This window comes from Oncorhynchus mykiss, chromosome 2 (assembly GCF_013265735.2).
Source record: "Oncorhynchus mykiss isolate Arlee chromosome 2, USDA_OmykA_1.1, whole genome shotgun sequence".
Lineage (NCBI taxonomy): Eukaryota > Metazoa > Chordata > Actinopteri > Salmoniformes > Salmonidae > Oncorhynchus > Oncorhynchus mykiss.
In genome coordinates, this window is record NC_048566.1 from 40,061,473 (window position 1) to 40,079,644 (window position 18,172).

Below are 18,172 nucleotides of genomic sequence, written 5' to 3' on the forward strand. Positions count from 1 at the left end.
AATGCACACACACACACATGCATGTACACACACACATCCCAATACACACCCATACAAATAGGAACAGAAATATCCCCCTCCATCATGGCAAGGTTAGGTTGACATCAGTGGCTAACGATCAGTTCCTCTGTGGTGAATGATTAGCTGTAGCCCAGAGACATTTCCAGCTTGTTTCCCTAAGTCATTCAGACATCTAACATCACCAGGCTTCAAAGAGCACAATAACTAGGCCTACATCCATCCTGTTCCACTCTCAAAGCCCACATCTACTCAGTGTCTTTATCTAGAAACTAGATCATTATCATAGAATTCAAGTTAAGTGGAAAGCAGAAACATAACTTCTGTTCTATTTTGTTTTCGAGTTATTCTTTAAAGTTTCTCCCTGCAGGCAGTCACTGAGTCCGAGGTGCTAAAGGAGCTCCTTAAACTTGACCCCAAAAACACATCTGGGTCAGATGGTTTAGACCCTTTCTTCTTTAAGGTTGCTGCCCCATATCATCGCCACGCCTATCTCCAACTGTTTTAACCTGTTTCTCCTTTCTGGGGAGGTTTCCATTGCTTGGAAGGCAGCCACGGTTCGTCCTTTATTTAAATGGTGAGATCAAGCTGATCCTAACTGTTATAGGCCTATTTCTATTTTGCCCTGTTTATCAAAAGCGTTGGAAAAACTTAGCAATAATCAACTGACTGGCTTTCTTTTCTGTCTATAGTATTCTCTTGGGTATGCAATCTGGTTTCTGCTCAGGTTATGGATGTGTCACTGCAACCTTAAAGGTCCTCAATGATGTCACCATTGCCCTTGATTCTAAGCATTGTTGTGCTGCTATTTTTATTGACTTGGCCAAAGCTTTTGATATGGTAGACAATTCCATTATTGTGGGCCTGCTAAGGAGTATTGGTGTCTCTGAAGGGTCTTTGGCCTGATTTGCTAATTACCTCTCTCAAAGAGTGCAGTGTATAAAGTCAGAAAATCTGCTCTCAGCCACTGTCTGTCACCAAGGGAGTACCCCAAGGCTCGATCCAATCCTCTTCTCAATTTACATCAACAACATAGCTCAGGCAGTAGGAAGCTCTCTCATCCATTTATATGCAGATGATGCAGTCTTATACTCAGCTGGCCCCTCCCCGGATTTTGTGTTAAATGCTTTACAACAAAGCATTTTTTGTGTCCAACAAGCTTTCTCTACCCTTAACCTTGTTCTGAACACCTCCAAAGCAAAGGTCATGTGGTTTGGTAAGAATAATGCCCCTCTTACCACAGGTGTTATTACCTCATACAGGTACTTGGGAGTATGGCTAGACAGTGCACTGTCCTTCTCTCAGCACATATCAAAGCTGCAGGCTAAAGTTACATCTAGACCTGGTTTCCTCTATCGTAATCGCTCCTCTTTCACCACAGCTGCCAAACTAACCCTGATTCAGATGACCATCCTACCCATGCTAGATTTTGGAGACATCATTTATAGATCGGCAGGTAAGGGTGCTCTCGAGCGGCTAGATGTTCTTTACCATTCGCCACCAGATTTGCCACCAATGCTCCTTCTAGGACACATCACTGCACTCTATACTCCTCTGTAAACTGGTCATTTCTTTATACCCGTCGCAAGAGCCACTGGTTGATGCTTATTTATAAAACCTTCTTAGACCTCACTCCCCCCTATCTGAGATATCTACTGCAGTCCTCATCCTCCACATACAACACCCGTTCTGCCAGTCACATTCTGTTAAAGGTCCCCAAAGCACACACATCCCTGGGTCGCTCCTCTTTTCAGTTCGCTGCAGCTAGCGACTGGAACGAGCTGCAACGAAACACAAACTGGACAGTTTTATCTCAATCTCTTCATTCAAAGGCTGCTTTGTGTGATGTATTGTTGTCTCTACCTTCTTGACCTTTGTGCTGTTGTCTGTGCCCAATAATGTTTGTACCATGTTTTGTGCTGCTACCATGTTGTGTTGCTATCATGTTGTTGTTGTGTTGCTACCATGCTGTGTTGCCATGTGTTGCTGCCTTGCTATGTTGTTGTCATAGGTCTCTCTTTATGTAGTGTTGTGTTGTCTCTCTTGTTGTGATGTGTGTTTTGTCCTATATTTATAATGTTTTTATTTTTTATTGTTAATCCCAGGCCCCCGTACCCGCAGGAGGCCTTTTGCCTTTTGGTAGGCCATCATTGTAAATAAGAATTTGTTCTTAACTGACTTGCCTAGTTAAATAAAGGTTAAATAAAATAAATGAAATACATTTGTCATCCACAAATATTAGGGATGACCAAAAATATCCTTTGTTTTGGGTAAACAATATGTGTTTTGGCTCACGGGTATGGAAATGTATGCAACTTTCATTCCAATTAGGTATTTTCTTGACAATATTTCAGTCTATTTTACGGGACCCCTTTTGGCTCAAGTGCAACCCAGAGGCCAAAGTTCCATATAGCCACTTTAAATATGCTTCAATGAGTCTGCTGTGCTATTTGTATGTATGACTGTGACTGTTGGGTGTGGTCTTTGTGTGAGCCTGTCCAGCCTACGATGCCGTGCTAATCTCATCTAATAAGAACATTCACTAACCACCGTCAAGCAGCCTCACTCACAGCAGGATCACATCTCCTGTTGTTCACTTCATGGACCAGCAAAAATAACATGCCAGCTAGTTGTCCCACTCTACATAAATCTCAGCTAAATGACGTGTTTGTTTACAAGTATAAGAGCTCTGTATCCGACTGGGATTCAAAGGAATTCGAAGCACCACTTCCATGGCAGAAAAACAGTAGTATGTATTTTTAAACCAGCGTTGTCATTAAAAACTGTGGTCACCTCTCGAGATTTGAGTGCGATATAGGCCAAAACCATGGACAGAGGAGGCTCCTTTGAGAATCGTTGCCCCAACCCCCACCCCACTTTGTTGCCCTTTAGAACAGAGTTTGGATTAAGTTTGTAAGTGTCATCATCTCTCCACCCCTTCACCCCAATCCCTCCACCTCTCCTCCCCTTTACCCCTGCACCCTTGCACCCCTCCCACCCTCCACCTCTCCTCTCTTCAGGCCTGACAGTGGGTGTTTAGAGCTCGCTGGGGCTTAGCGACTCGCGTGGCTCATCAAATATGAACAAGGTCGCGAGGAAGGCCACGGCCTCAGTCACACAGCAGAGACAGACACAGAGGCATGGCCAGTGGAAGGCACAGTGTTGGGGGAATAGTGTTAGGGCACTAGTAGTGTTAGGTAGGGATGGGCACGGTTATTCGAATATCCGAACGGATGTTAGTGTTTGACTACTTGCGAAACCTACACAGGTTTCACGCGTTTGTTGCTGTTGTTGGCAAATCAAAGTGGCACTGTCAGTGGCTCCATGTGTAGCAACCAACATGAGAGATCTCTAATCAAAGCAAAATGGAGTTAAAATTACAGAATTAAGTTAGTTAAATGAGAAGGAGTAGGCCACAATGAGCAACCATCAGGTAGGCTGTTGTTTAATCTGAATGGAGCTGTTGTGGACAAGGAAAAGTGCAACAGAAAAGCTTCCAGTAGCCTAGGTAGCTAGCTTAGCAAGCTTCTTTACATTGGTTTGATGCAGTCAAGACAGTCACCACCGGACGGGATGATAGATAAAAACAGGTTATCTGCATAGAGAGATACCAAAGGGTAAAACAAATATATTGAGGACATATTACCTGCTAATGTAGACAAAACAGGAGCAATGGCCTCCTTCAAGTCCCACTTATTATTGATTGAATGATTATCATTTGATCGACTGGTACATTTTACCAAAAGGTTTTCTTTTGTTTACGGAAAAGTCATGTTCAAAAGCGAAAGGCCTAATTGAATCAATTTCATTTGATGACCTTTGTCATTTGAATAAAAAGGCAATGGAAGAAGGTAACTGATCAAAGAGAAAATATGATTCTATTAGCGAGCGTTTACCAACAGTAATTTTTACAGTATCATGTCGGTCCTATTCAACACACTGTCTGCTTATAATGTCATTATTCTATTGAGCAGTGGGTCTATAAAAAGGGGATCAATAATACCAGTGAGCTAGTCGCTAGTGACATCTGGGCTGGACAATGAGCTCGCCCCAGCGCGCGCACACACACACACACACACTCACACACACACACACACACAGAGTCTCTTTCCAATCCCCGATTGCATCCACGTGGCTCAGGGCTACTTCTCCCTAATCGTATTTCTCTTCTTTAATCCCTTAGCAATCAGAGAAACAATGCCACCATTGGTTCACAGAGCAGGCAAAAAATCTATTCGATTTATGTTATTTTTATTATAGCATACCACAACCGATGGGGATTCAAATAATTACTGTAAGTATTAATCAAAGTAGTGTTTTAAGAATGTATTTGTGATCTGCTGTGGAGGTAAGATGTTGACTCACCAGGAGTGGGACAGATGCATAATCAACATGGTGTTCAATTGTTCTCTCTCATGTGAGATGAATGGCCAATAATAGGCATGATGTGTTAATTGGAAAGGAAGCATTTATATGTGTAAGAAGATAAATCTAACACACACCAGGCAGTCTCGGAATCCCCCAATCAAACCTTCCATTGAAACTCCTCACTCAGTCTCAGATGCAGCATTCCAAAATCAGTCTCACAACAACAGTCCCTGAAAAACAACAGTAACACTTTTTTTTTATAATGCTTCTAACGTTTACAAATATAATGCTTCTAATGTTGATTTTTTTAATGCGTATTCATGAATGTGTGTTATTAAGTGTTACCAATACACCATATTAACTGTGCCCCCATCACAACAGCACAGCCTCTTCACTACCTAACCATGCAGTCTCAAATGTGCCACGTTAAATCCCTTGGCCACAGCCTCCCCCCAACCTCATTCCAACCCCTCTCCTCTAACCCCTAATCCCCCGGTGACTAAATCATTTTCTTCGGGTCTAATTTGGCCAGATATCTTGCTAGATAGCTTACTATCAAGCCCATGCTTACGAAGCATGGCATTTTATTGATCCAGCCATGGGGTTACAGGTGTGACCCAAATATGGGGATTACACACCCAGCTGTTGCCCCTTGCTCAGAATTTGGAGAAAACACACGTGTGTGTGTGTGTGTGTGTGTGTGTGTGTGTGTGTGTGTGTGTGCGTGCGTGTTCTTGTGCGGAGTGATGATGAGAGAAGATACAGCAGTGCCTTAAAGGGACTGCAGTCAGTCTTTTGCCAAATACATTCCTTTTGATTATACTGAGGACATAAGCAATGAGTTTCCTATGGAGGGGCTCATTTATAATTTAATCCAGGAGCCACAGTCTTTCTGAGCTGGCAGAGAGAGACTGCCCTTTCACATGAGGAGTCCCACTGTGCAGCTGAAATCAATGCCATGGCCACAAACTTAACACAGCCCGGTACCACTTCCTATCAGTCCGACGATAAACTAATTATGGGATTGTCTGTCGATAGCCATCAGGTAGAGATTCCATTACAGTAAATTAATTTCATAAAAACAAATAGCTGTTGTAGCTGTTTTACCCAAACCAAGTAAACCACAAAGAAATGAGTCAACACTGTGTGTATGGATAAAAGACGATAGGAAGTATTTTCTACTCTGGATACAGGTTATGCAACATCATTACGTATCTTATATATCCTAGACTGTAGTAGAGGTGTGGTGTGTTTACCACATCGGACTAGCCCATAAAGGTGTCGCCATGGTAGACAAAAATGGAGGAAACAAAAGACACACCAACTGTGTGTCTTTTATCCAGACAAAGAGACTGGATACACAGGAAATTAAGATGCATAACCAGTGTCTCCAAATGGGGTTCTATGGTTCTTCCATAAGGACATGATATAAGATATTTAAGAGGTGTGTGTGTGTGTGTGTGTGTGTGTGTGTGTGTGTTGATCAAAAAGCCCAACAGAGTAATCAGCAATGAAAACAGCAGAGGGAGTAACTGGTGCCATTCAGCTAGGGCCTGCTGCTGTGGAATGTGAGGCACCATTCACATGAGTTAAAAATGCATTGCAGCCACCACAAAGGCCTTCCTTGTCCTCATTGTTTCACATAGGCCGATAAAACACGTTCGGGTCAACAAAAAAAATGAAATCGCTAATTTGACTCCTACAGATAGAGAAAGGGAGGGGGAACTATAACAAAACGGCTTTGAAAGACATTTCGTGGTACAGTGTGTAGAGTTTAAGTGTGATAAGCCAAGAGATGGAAAGTAAAGTTGTACAGAAAAACCAATGTTTCAATTGATTTATTTTATTCATCATTCATTTGGAGTCAAAAAACACGATGGTAAAAGGCAGGTCGCCTGGTGGTTAAAAGCGTTGGGCCAGTAACTGAAAGGTCGCTGGTTCAAATCCCTGAGCCAGCAAGATGGAAAAATCTGCCATTCCGCCCTTGAGCAAGGCAATTGTCCCCAAACAACAACTGCTCCCTGGGTGCCGATAACGTGAATGTTTATTAAGGCAGCCCCCTGCATATCTCTGATTCAGAGGGGTTGGGTTAAATGTAATGTATGAGCCACCAGTGGCTTTCTTTTGTGAAGCTCTGCATTTTTGGAGCTCCAACAGGATCAGCTGTGGATCATGGTATGTTGCTACAACGCTGATCCTTAAATGGATTTGGATTTCCAAGATGGCGTAATCAGTCAGACGTCTTTGTCTTCGTCTTGTCGTGTCCTGTGTATATATCTTCATGTATCTTTTTTCTTCGCATATCTTTTTTTGTTATATTTCTCTTAATCTCAACTTCAACATACTCTCCTGCAATCCGCCTCACACCCAATCTGGTATGGTTCTGCGATATTCTTTACTTTAGAACCGGAACCCCAAACAGGAGATAGCCAGCTAACTAGCTACTAGATAGTAGTCAGCTAGCCACTGCTAGCGGTCATCGGCTAACCTTTAGCCTGGACAACTCTTGCCAGTCCGCAGAGCGCGATTCAAACCAGAGCATATCGGACTTATTTTTCTCCATATCTCCGGATTCCTATCACAAGCTCTGAACCTTTTCACCTGCTAGCTGCTATCCGAGTGACCACTCCTGGCTAACTTTTTAGGGAAGTTAGGAACCAATATACACAGGCAGTTAGGAAAGCAAAGGCTAGCTTTTTCAAACATACATTTGCATCCTGTAGCACAAACTCCAAAAAGTTCTGGGACACTGTGAAGTCCATGGAGAATAAGAGCACCTCCTCCCAGCTGCCCACTGCACTGAGGCTAGGAAACACTGTCACCACCGATAAATCCACGACAATTGAGAATTTCAATAAGCATTTTTCTACGGCTGGCCATGCTTTCCACCTGGATACCCACACCCCAGTCAACAGCCCTGCACCTCCCACAGCATCTTGCCCATGCCTCCCCCATTTCTCCATCACCCAAATCCAAATAGCTGAAAAAGCTGCAAATTCTGGACCCCTATAAATCAGCCGGGCTAGACAATCTGGACACTCTTTTTCTAAAATTATCTGCCAAAATTGTTGCTACCAATATTACTTGCCTGTTCAACCTCTCTTTCACATTATCTGAGATCCCCAAAGATTGGAAAGCTGCCACGGTCATCGATCTCTTCAAAGGGGGAGACACTCTAGACCCAAACTGCTACAGACCTATATCCATCCTACCCTGCCTTTCTACGGTCTTCGAAAGCCAAGTTAACAAACAGATCACCGAACATTTCGAATCCCACTGTACCTTCTCCACTATGCAATCTGGTTTCCGAGCTGGTCATGGGTGCACTTCAGCCACGCTCAAGGTCGTAAATGATATCATAACCGCTATCATTAAGAGACAATACTGTGCAGCTGTATTCATCAACCTGGCCAAGGCTTTCGACTCTTGTCAATCACCACATTCTTATTGGCAGACTCAACAGCTTTGGTTTCTCAAATGACTGCCTCGCCTGGTTCACCAACTACTTCTCAGACAGAGTTCAGTGTGTCAAATCGGAGGGCCTGTTGTCCAAACCTCTGGCAGTCTCTATGGGGGTGCCACAAGGTTCAATTCTCATGCCGACTCTCTTCTCTGTATACATCAATGATGTATATGTGATTCTCTGATCCACCTCTATGCAGACGACACCATTCTGTATACTTCTGGCCCTTTGGATACTGTGTTAACTATGCTCTTCAACCGATCGCTGCCCACACCTGCCTGCCCGTCAGCATCACTACTCTGGACGGTTCTGACTTAGAATATGTGGACAACTACAAATAACTAGGTGTCTGGTTAGACTGTAAACTCTCCTTCCAGACTCACATTAAGCATCTCCAATCCAAAATTAAATCCAGAAAGCGGCTTCCTATTTCGAAACAAAGCATCCTTCACTTATGTTCCAAACATACCCTCAGAAAACTGACTATCCTACAGATCCTTGACCTCGGCGATGTCATTTACAAAATAGCCTCCAACACTCTACTCAGCAAATTGGATGCTGTCTATCACAGTGCCATCTGTTTTGTCACCAAAGCCCCATATACTACCCACCACTGCGACCTGTATGCTCTCGTTAGCTGGCCCTCGCTTCATATTCATCGCCAACCAAACTGGCTCCAGGTCATCTATAAGTCTTTGCTAGGTAAAGCCCCGCCTTATCTCAGCTCACTGGTCACCATAGCAGCACCCACCCGCAGCACCCACCCGTAGGGCTCCAGCAGGTTATATTTCACTGGTCACCCCCAAAGCCAATTCCTCCTTCTGCTGCCAATGACTGGAACAAACTGCAAAAATCACTGAAGCTGGAGACTCACTTTAAGCACCAGCTGTCAAAGCAGTTCACAGATAACTGCACCATCTGTAAATACCCCATCCAACTACCTCATCCCCATTTAATTAGCTCCTTTGCACCCCAGTATCTCTACTTACACTCATCTTCTGCACATCTATCACTCCAGTATTTAATTGCTATATGGTAATAATTTCGCCACTATAGCCTATTTATTCCCTTATCCTACCTCATTTGCACACACTGTATACCCCAATTTCGTGGTATCCAATTGTTGTAGTAGCTACTATCTTGTCTCATCGCTACAACTCCCGTACGGGCTCGGGAGAGACGAAGGTTGAAAGTCATGCGTCCTCCGATACACAACCCAGCCAGCTGTACTGCTTCTTAACACAGCGCGCATCCAACCCGGAAGCCAGCCGCACCAATGTGTCGGAGGCTACACCGTGCACCTGGCAACCTTGGTTAGCGCGCACTGCGCCCGGCCCGCCACAGGAGTCGCTGGTGCGCGATGAGACAAGGACATCCCTACCGACCAAGCCCTTCCCTAACCCGGAAGACGCTAGGCCAATTGTGCGTCACCCCACGGACCTCCCGGTCGCGGCCGGTTACGACAGACGCCTGGGCGCGAACCCAGGGACTCTGATGGCACAGCTGGCACAGCTTAACCACTGCGCCACCCGGGAGGCCTATATAGACTTTTTTTATATTGTATTATTTACTGTATGTTTGTTTGTTCCATGTGTAACTCTGTGTTGTTGTTTGTGTCGCACTGCTATGCTTTATCTTGGTCAGGTCACAGTTGTAAATGAGAACTTGTTCTCAACTAGCCTACCTGGTTAAATAAAGGTCAAATATATATTTTTTCAAAGCGCAAACCAGATGGGATGGCGTATCGCTGCAGAATGCTGTGGTAGCCATGCTGGTTAAGTGTGCCTTGAATTCTAAATAAATCACAGACAGTGTCACAAGCAAAGCACCATCACGTGTTATTTCATAGTTTTGATGTCCTCACTATTATTCAACAATGTAGAAAGTAGTAAAAATGAAGAAAAACCCTTGAATGAGTAGGTGTGTCCAAACTTCTGACTGGTACTGTACTTCAGTTTTAGACTATTAAGACTATAATATTTCAATTCATGTCAGACTTTAATTCAACTGACACAAGAACAATAACATCCCCTACTCTTGTAAAATTTTAAACTTACAAAAAGACTAGTAAATGTGCCTGTCAAGTGTCATTCTCACAAAGCCATACAAATCTATGGCATTGAGTCACAAGCTTGGTTTCCATTCAATTGGCGACAGATTTGAATGTGAATATTCTAAATTACACATAAAGAACACCATTGACGTGTTCCGACCAAACAGACTTGTTGCGGACAAAAGTGTACTTTTTCACTTACGTTTTCATGTACCGAAAACAACTTGAAAGTTCAATGTGTTCCCATCGCATTTTCAACTCTACTGAGAGTTTGTCACAAAGGCTGTTGAGTTAAATAGCAAATGTGGCTACTGTGGTCTTGGCACGCGAGCTTTAGCCGACAGCTCGCAGATTGGTTGTGCGGGTAGGCTAGTCTACATGATGAGATGATTATGGATAAGAGCGAGAATATTTGCATTTGTCAAATGGCAGTCAAGCCTCAATCATCATGTCACCAGAATAAAACCCTTGATATTTATAGAAAAGCATCAAAATCACTGTGCACTTTCAACACCCTGTGAAGTGCATAATAACTTATTTAATCTGTAGCCTAATAAACTGCATGGTTTCTCAAGTCATAGTGGGAGGACCAGACACCATATCATCGCGTGACTTCAAGTTTACATTGAATATGATGGTTATCATATCAAAATATTGCATAAAGGCTTTTCCACCACCATTTTCAAATGAAAAATTATCTGTCAACATTTAGAAAATCACAGCTGTCAATATACATTTTTTGAAATGGTATGACTTTACTCGCATAACAACAGTGGATGGAAACATGGTTAGTAGCTAGGTTTCCATCCAATTGCAACAGTTAATATCCTAAAATCTGCATAAAACACACATTTCCTCATCAGAGATGTGTTTCCATCAAATTGAAAATTGTGCATAAAAGCCTTTCTAGTGCACATAAAATTACTTTTGCAGTTCACCCTCAATGGCATGGTGTTGCCCTCAGATAACAAACTACCTTTTTGGACCTCAAAAGTAACGTGTGTGTGTGTGTGTGTGTGTGTGTGTGTGTGTGTGTGTGTGTGTGTGTGTGTGTGTGTGTGTGTGTGTGTGTGTGTGTGCATGTCAGTGGATGAAGATGGGTATATGTCTGTTGACAATGAGACTGAGTCTGAGGATGAAGATGTAGCAGAGATTGATGTTCCACGCCTACTCTGGTGGAGAACACCCCACAATGCGTACTTCAATGCTTACTCAGAATGGCAGGAACTGCTTTCAAGATCTGATGATATCATGTCCCCCCTCCAGTACTTCAAGCAGTTTGTTTCTGAATACATTCTGGAAGTTATTGTAGGGCAGTCAAATCTATATGTGATACAATGTAATGCAAACAAGCCCCTTAACCTCACTACAAAATAATTGGAGCAGTTCCTGAGTATTGTGGTGTACATGTCATTGTTTGGTTTACCAGGCACCTTCATGTTTTGGAACAAAGCCTGCCGAGTGTCCCAAGTAGCTGGCACCATGATACTGAATAGATGGGAGGCCATCAAAAAATTCCCTGCACTTCAGTAACAATGAAGAGAGACAGGAGGAAAATGATGATCCACTACACAAAATCCGACCACTGGTCACTCATCTAACCTCAAAACTGACGTCTATCTAGCTGGCTGTTGATGAGCAGATGGTCGCATTCAAGGGAAGAAATAGATTGAAGCAATACCTGCCATCAAAACCAAAGAAACGGGGCTACAAGATACTCGTCTTGGCTGGCTCTGATGGTGTCCCGCACAACTTAGAAATCTGCACAGGGAGAGTTGTACAACCCTGAGCTAGTAGATGTGGGAGCAAGTGGCAACATTGTCTTCAAAAGATGATCTCCCCTGCCCTGCTGTGGTGAAAGAATACAACAAGAATATGGGTGGGGTGGATCTGCTTGACTCACTGATTGCACTGTACCGGAACAAAATTAGATCAAAGAAGTGGTACCACCGGCTGGTGTTCCACTTCCTGGATATGATCATTGTGACCACCTGGCGGCTCTACCGAAGAGATTGTGAAGGCACTGGCATGAGAAAGAAGGAACAAATGAAGCTGCAAACCTTCAAGTTATACATCGCTGAAGGCCTGTGCGAAAGTGGAAAGAGTCGGGAGCGCAAGATAGGTCGTAGAGGTTCCACAATTGCTGGTGAGTATGAGTAGAGGAGGAGAAAAGGGCCCGCTGCTCCAATTCTAGTCCCTGATGTGTGCCTGGATGCCACAGTCTACTGGATGATTATGGCTGAAAGAAAGGGGAGATGCTAGGCACCAGGGTGCACATGTACACCAAAATCCAAGTGCCTGGAAATGTGATGTCCACCTCTGTTTCACATCCACCAGCAACTGCTTCCTGAGGTTCCACACAGAATAGGAAATCAAAGAATGCTTTGTCAAAAAGAGAAACACTAATTCAAACAATCACCCAAGCAAACACACATTCAGACACACTGAAACACACTCGCACATATACCCGCACACACAGGCTAACCCCTCCACACACACAAACACACACAGACATTTGGATGTTGGTTTATATGCTCATATGAAATGTGAGAAACATTTATACATGAGGTGTTAGTTGTAATTAGTAGTGGTTTGTTCATTTGATTGTTTGATGTTTTGACTTTAAAGCTTCTAATTGTCATTGGTTGGAACCATTTGTGGTTGATGTTTGTCCAAATAAAACTTTTTCTAATGCATATATTGCTTTTTTTCCTTATTCCACTTACAGTGCCTTGCGAAAGTTTTCGGCCCCCTTGAACTTTGCGACCTTTTGCCACATTTCAGGCTTCAAACATAAAGATATAAAACTGTATTTTTTTGTGAAGAATCAACAACAAGTGGGACACAATCATGAAGTGGAACGACATTTATTGGATATTTCAAACTGTTTTAACAAATCAAAAACTGAAAAATTGGGCGTGCAAAATTATTCAGCCCCCTTAAGTTAATACTTTGTAGCGCCACCTTTTGCTGCGATTACAGCTGTAAGTCGCTTGGGGTATGTCTCTATCAGTTTTGCACATCGAGAGACTGAAGTTTTTCCCATTCCTCCTTGCAAAACAGCTCGAGCTCAGTGAGGTTGGATGGAGAGCATTTGTGAACAGCAGTTTTCAGTTCTTTCCACAGATTCTCGATTGGATTCAGGTCTGGACTTTGACTTGGCCATTCTAACACCTGGATATGTTTATTTTTGAACCATTCCATTGTAGATTTGCTTTATGTTTTAGATCATTGTCTTGTTGGAAGACAAATCTCCGTCCCAGTCTCAGGTCTTTTGCAGACTCCATCAGGTTTTCTTCCAGAATGGTCCTGTATTTGGCTCCATCCATCTTCCCATCAATTTTAACCATCTTCCCTGTCCCTGCTGAAGAAAAGCAGGCCCAAACCATGATGCTGCCACCACCATGTTTGACAGTGGGGATGGTGTGTTCAGCTGTGTTGCTTTTACGCCAAACATAACGTTTTGCATTGTTGCCAGAAAGTTCAATTTTGGTTTCATCTGACCAGAGCACCTTCTTCCACATGTTTGGTGTGTCTCCCAGATGGCTTGTGGCAAACTTTAAACGACACTTTTTATGTATATCTTTAAGAAATGGCTTTCTTCTTGCCACTCTTCCATAAAGGCCAGATTTGTGCAATATACGACTGATTGTTGTCCTATGGACAGAGTCTCCCACCTCAGCTGTAGATCTCTGCAGTTCATCCAGAGTGATCATGGGCCTCTTGGCTGCATCTTTGATCAGTCTTCTCCTTGTATGAGCTGAAAGTTTAGAGGGACGGCCAGGTCTTGGTAGATTTGCAGTGGTCTGATACTCCTTCCATTTCAATATTATCGCTTGCACAGTGCTCCTTGGGATGTTTAAAGCTTGGGAAATCTTTTTGTATCCAAATCCGGCTTTAAACTTCTTCACAACAGTATCTCGGACTTGCCTGGTGTGTTCCTTGTTCTTCATGATGCTCTCTGCGCTTTTAACGGACCTCTGAGACTATCACAGTGCAGGTGCATTTATAGGGAGACTTGATTACACACAGGTGGATTGTATTTATCATCATTAGTCATTTAGGTCAACATTGGATCATTCAGAGATCCTCACTGAACTTCTGGAGAGAGTTTGCTGCACTGAAAGTAAAGGGGCTGAATAATTTTGCACGCCCAATTGTTCAGTTTTTGATTTGTTGAAAAAGTTTGAAATATCCAAAAATGTCGTTCCACTTCATGATTGTGTCCCACTTGTTGTTGATTCTTCACAAAATAAATACAGTTTTATATCTTTATGTTTGAAGCCTGAAATGTGGCAAAAGGTCGCAAAGTTCAAGGGGGCCGAAATACTTTCGCAAGGCACTGTATATGTATTATAGAGAACCTTGGTGTTTCAGTACCCTCGTAGCATATCGTTTTCCCCAAAGACAAAAATTTCATGCCATAGAGGGTTAAATTCCCATGTACCTAATACAAATACAAATGAAAAGAATTTCCGAAGCATTTTCAACTCTACTAATGATTTTGTCACAACAACAAAAAAAGAAGCTTCATTTAGCTAATGTGCCCACTCCGGTATTAGCACGTGCACATTCGCTCTAACCGACAGACTGCGTACAAGGCCTACAGCGCAGGTATAGCCTACATGATGAGATTATTAAGGACAAAAGAGCGAGATTATGATTATTTGTCAAACTGCAGCCAAGCATTGATCATCATGTCACCAGAATAAGACCCTTCGATGTTTATTGGAAAGGTGAATGTTGTTATTGGATGTTGCTTTGCCACCTTGCACTTTCACCAACCTGTTTTTTCAATCTTTAGCCTAATAAACTGCATGCTTTCCCGAGTTGTAGTGGGAGGACTAAATAACATCTCATTTGGTGACTCCAAATTGATATAAAGGTTATTATATCAATATTTGCGCACAAAAGCATTTCCAGAGCCATTTCTCGCATAATACATTTTACCAACACAAAAAGATCCCACCTTGCATACCCTATTTGTTTAGTTGACATTTGGAAAGTTTACCGACAAATTTGACGTTTCCATCAGGCCTGTCATTACATTTTTTTTTATGCTACGTGATTTACTCTCAGAAAAAGGTTGGATGGATACCTTTTCACTGTAATGAATTTGAAGATAATATGTAGTCCTATTACATCAGGCGGTGGCTCTCCAGTGGATTATCATTCTAATTTCATTGGCTACTCAGTTCTGAGGGAGAATACAATTAGGCTACGTCATGTGTTGCAATCATGTCCAAATGTCACGGAAGAGATTGTGGGTCGCAAAAAAAAAACTGTTTTCATCAGCGGACTTTTGAAAGGTGAATACAATGTTCCTATAAATCTGAAACCTGACTCCGCCAGAGATAACAACTGCATCCTGTGAAACAGGTGTGCAAGGCTAAGGAAACTGTCCCCAATGCTGACCGCTGCACTGTTATAAGCCTGCTAAAGTCTGCTTTGTATCAAACATGTCAAGTTATTTTCCATCTTTCAAGTTTTGTCTTGTTGTAGGACTACATCACATCATAACTTTTTTCAGCATGCAGGGTCATTCAAAACACTCACTGATTGTACACTACATTGCTGCCGAAATGTAGCCAGACAAGTACACTGCTATACTGATACATTGTTGCAATGTCCTCGAAACAAAACAGCCATGTTTTGATGTTATGACATTCTTCAAATCAGGGCACAAGCAAATAAAACTAAATAGTAGCCTAATTTAATGACCACTCCCATTCCTCATCAAGTAAAACTAACACTGTAACACTGTATTCACAGGGGCAAGGAAAATAATGCTTTAAATCTTTGGCCAGTCAAAGAAGTCTGTCTGAGACCTGCAACCAGGAACAATAATATGTATTTAGCTACTTCCTTCCAGGTAAGACAGTGGACAACCGTTTTCCCTTAGGAGAGATATGGTTATGCAGTATGAGGAAATTACTCCAGATAGGCCTAGACGACTTGGGGCACTATTTCGAGAGTGCCGGTTCCACTATCATATTTTTATTCTATGCATTATTAGTTCCATTGCATGACACGTTTCTAGCGTACTTTCCTCGCGCTGCTCTCTTGTTGCCCTAGGACTGTACAGGTTCCATGCTCTCTCTCTCGCTCTCGCTCTCTATCCCTGTCTGTTTGTCTGTCTGTCTGTCTCCCTGTCTGTCACCCGCTCTCTCTCTCTCGTGTCACTTGCGCTAAGAATGTAGAGCACCCGCGTGACGTCCCTGCAACTAGAACCGAGGACAGGCAGCTCGAGGTTGAAAAAAGGGAAACAGAAAAGTTTTATCAACATTATTCATTGCATACTAACCCACAGCTGGCTTAAATTGTTTAGGCCTTCGTCTTTCATTGTTAGCCTATACGGCAATTGATTTGGGTACTGTGCCTATAGCCTTTGTGCCAGTAAATAAAACAAGTAAAATATTTAAATACATGTTTTTTTATATATGAGGTTTGAATAGGCTACGCTTAGCCTAATTGCCGGAAATCTGTGCGCAGACTTGTGATATTCTCCCTTGCGCTACGTGGACTCTACTTTACGATTGTTAAGGCACAGCCCTCCTGCTTTTCTTCCTTCCACAATGTCACACACATCTCCATGTATAGGAGATTTAGGCTTCCCCATATAGAGCATAGGACATACGTCCACAATGGTTTATTGAAGTTTATGAAGGACAATAAAACATGAATACCATGTGGTTCAAAAGTTGTTCTGTTTCCCGACACCCCCACTCAGCCCGCATCTTTCGACTCCCCACCCCCGCCACATGTTAATGAGCTCCAACTAATTTTGATGGTAGGCTATTTCAGATGTTGGGGACTTTTGCGTCAGCGATCTCAAAATCAGCTATTATGAACGCATGACATTTGTGCCATGTTCCTCTAACTAAATGACAGCTATGGCATGTCCATTAGGCCTATGTGTAGGACATTTGACTTCCTAATATGGATGTTTTCATCTGTCTCTGCCTGTTTTAAGGAACAAACAACAAAGTCTATTAAATAGCCATTTAATAATTGACTATGATTATAAAACAACAGTCATGAATCTAGTCAACCAAGCTCTTCCAATAACGTTCCTCCAAACTGATTAATCCCTTGAGTTTTGATGTTGCATGATAACAGAGCAACGTTTTCAACTTCACATTTTCAAGAATATGACAAAGCAAAGGTAGCCTATATTTGGGCAGCTCTATCAAAACCATATGATATAACCACGTACTAACGTCGTCATTGATACCGATACAGACTATTGCTAATGAAACGTGTATTATGTTTGTTGGTTTGTTTGATATAGTCTCGAGTGCGTTAATAGGTTCGTATTCGCTCATATTCCTACTCATACTCCTCGACTCGGCTGCCATTCAAAACCCTCACTAAAACACACGGAAGCGAAACATCAATGTAATCTAATATAGTTACGTACCTGTGTGCAAGTGTGTGATCGAAACATATCCTGCAAGCACTCCCAAAGAATAGGCGAAAGCAAAGGCGAAAGCAGCATGCGCTGTATGTTGAAGTGCATATGATTGAGTGAGTCGAAACCACTGTGACATAGGGATAGTCATCGGTCTCCAAGCATTCAATGCACTAAGAGCTTGATTCCTCTCGAGCAATGACGATAAGCAAAGCCTCAAATTGCTTCTTTACCTCCTAAGTAAAGCCTATTTCCTGGACTGTGTTACATTATGAGCAAAACCAAGACGTTTGCGCCACGATCGTTTCATAGAAACACCTTTCAGTGCTGTGGATGGTCTCTCCCGCATTAAATGAACTATTTACTATTGTCTCCATCAGCACAAAGTTATTGATACTATACTAAATAAAGTGTTCGGTTGACATACACGACGACTTGACATGTAGGCCTAACACTTGTATATTCGCCAAAATATTGAGTATCAATGTGTTATCATTTGGATTAAATTCAGACAGGTTCTCAAACCTGCTTACGGACGTCATAGACAACAGCCGTTTGGAATGCACGCAGTTACAGACAGAGGAATCAGATAAATCCCAAACAAATAGCCTAGTTGAACTAGCCTAACTTCTAATTGGCCTAGGTAATTATACATAATATACTGTAGCGACCCACGCTATAAGAGCCACGTTTCAATTCCCATCGAGTTAACATATTGGCAAGATGCGTTGGTTGTATGCCTTTCACAGAGGCCCTGGTTCGCTTCCCACGGCCCTCGTTAGCTATATCGGTGTCAGAAATGGGATGGGGGCAGTGGGGCCATCGGATTGCATCGTGAGACTGAAGTTAGTCGAAGCAT

General features: G+C 42.6%; 1 protein-coding gene across 1 annotated transcript in view; it reads right to left on the minus strand.

Moving 5' to 3' along the window:
* Positions 1-17,527, minus strand: part of LOC110489634 (zinc finger protein 516) — a 75,230-nt gene extending 57,703 nt beyond the window's left edge. The window contains exon 1 of the mRNA XM_036948238.1: positions 17,323-17,527. The gene's annotated coding sequence lies outside the window, so the exon portion shown is untranslated. The remainder of the gene's footprint in view (positions 1-17,322) is intronic.
* Positions 17,528-18,172: the final 645 nt, after the last annotated feature.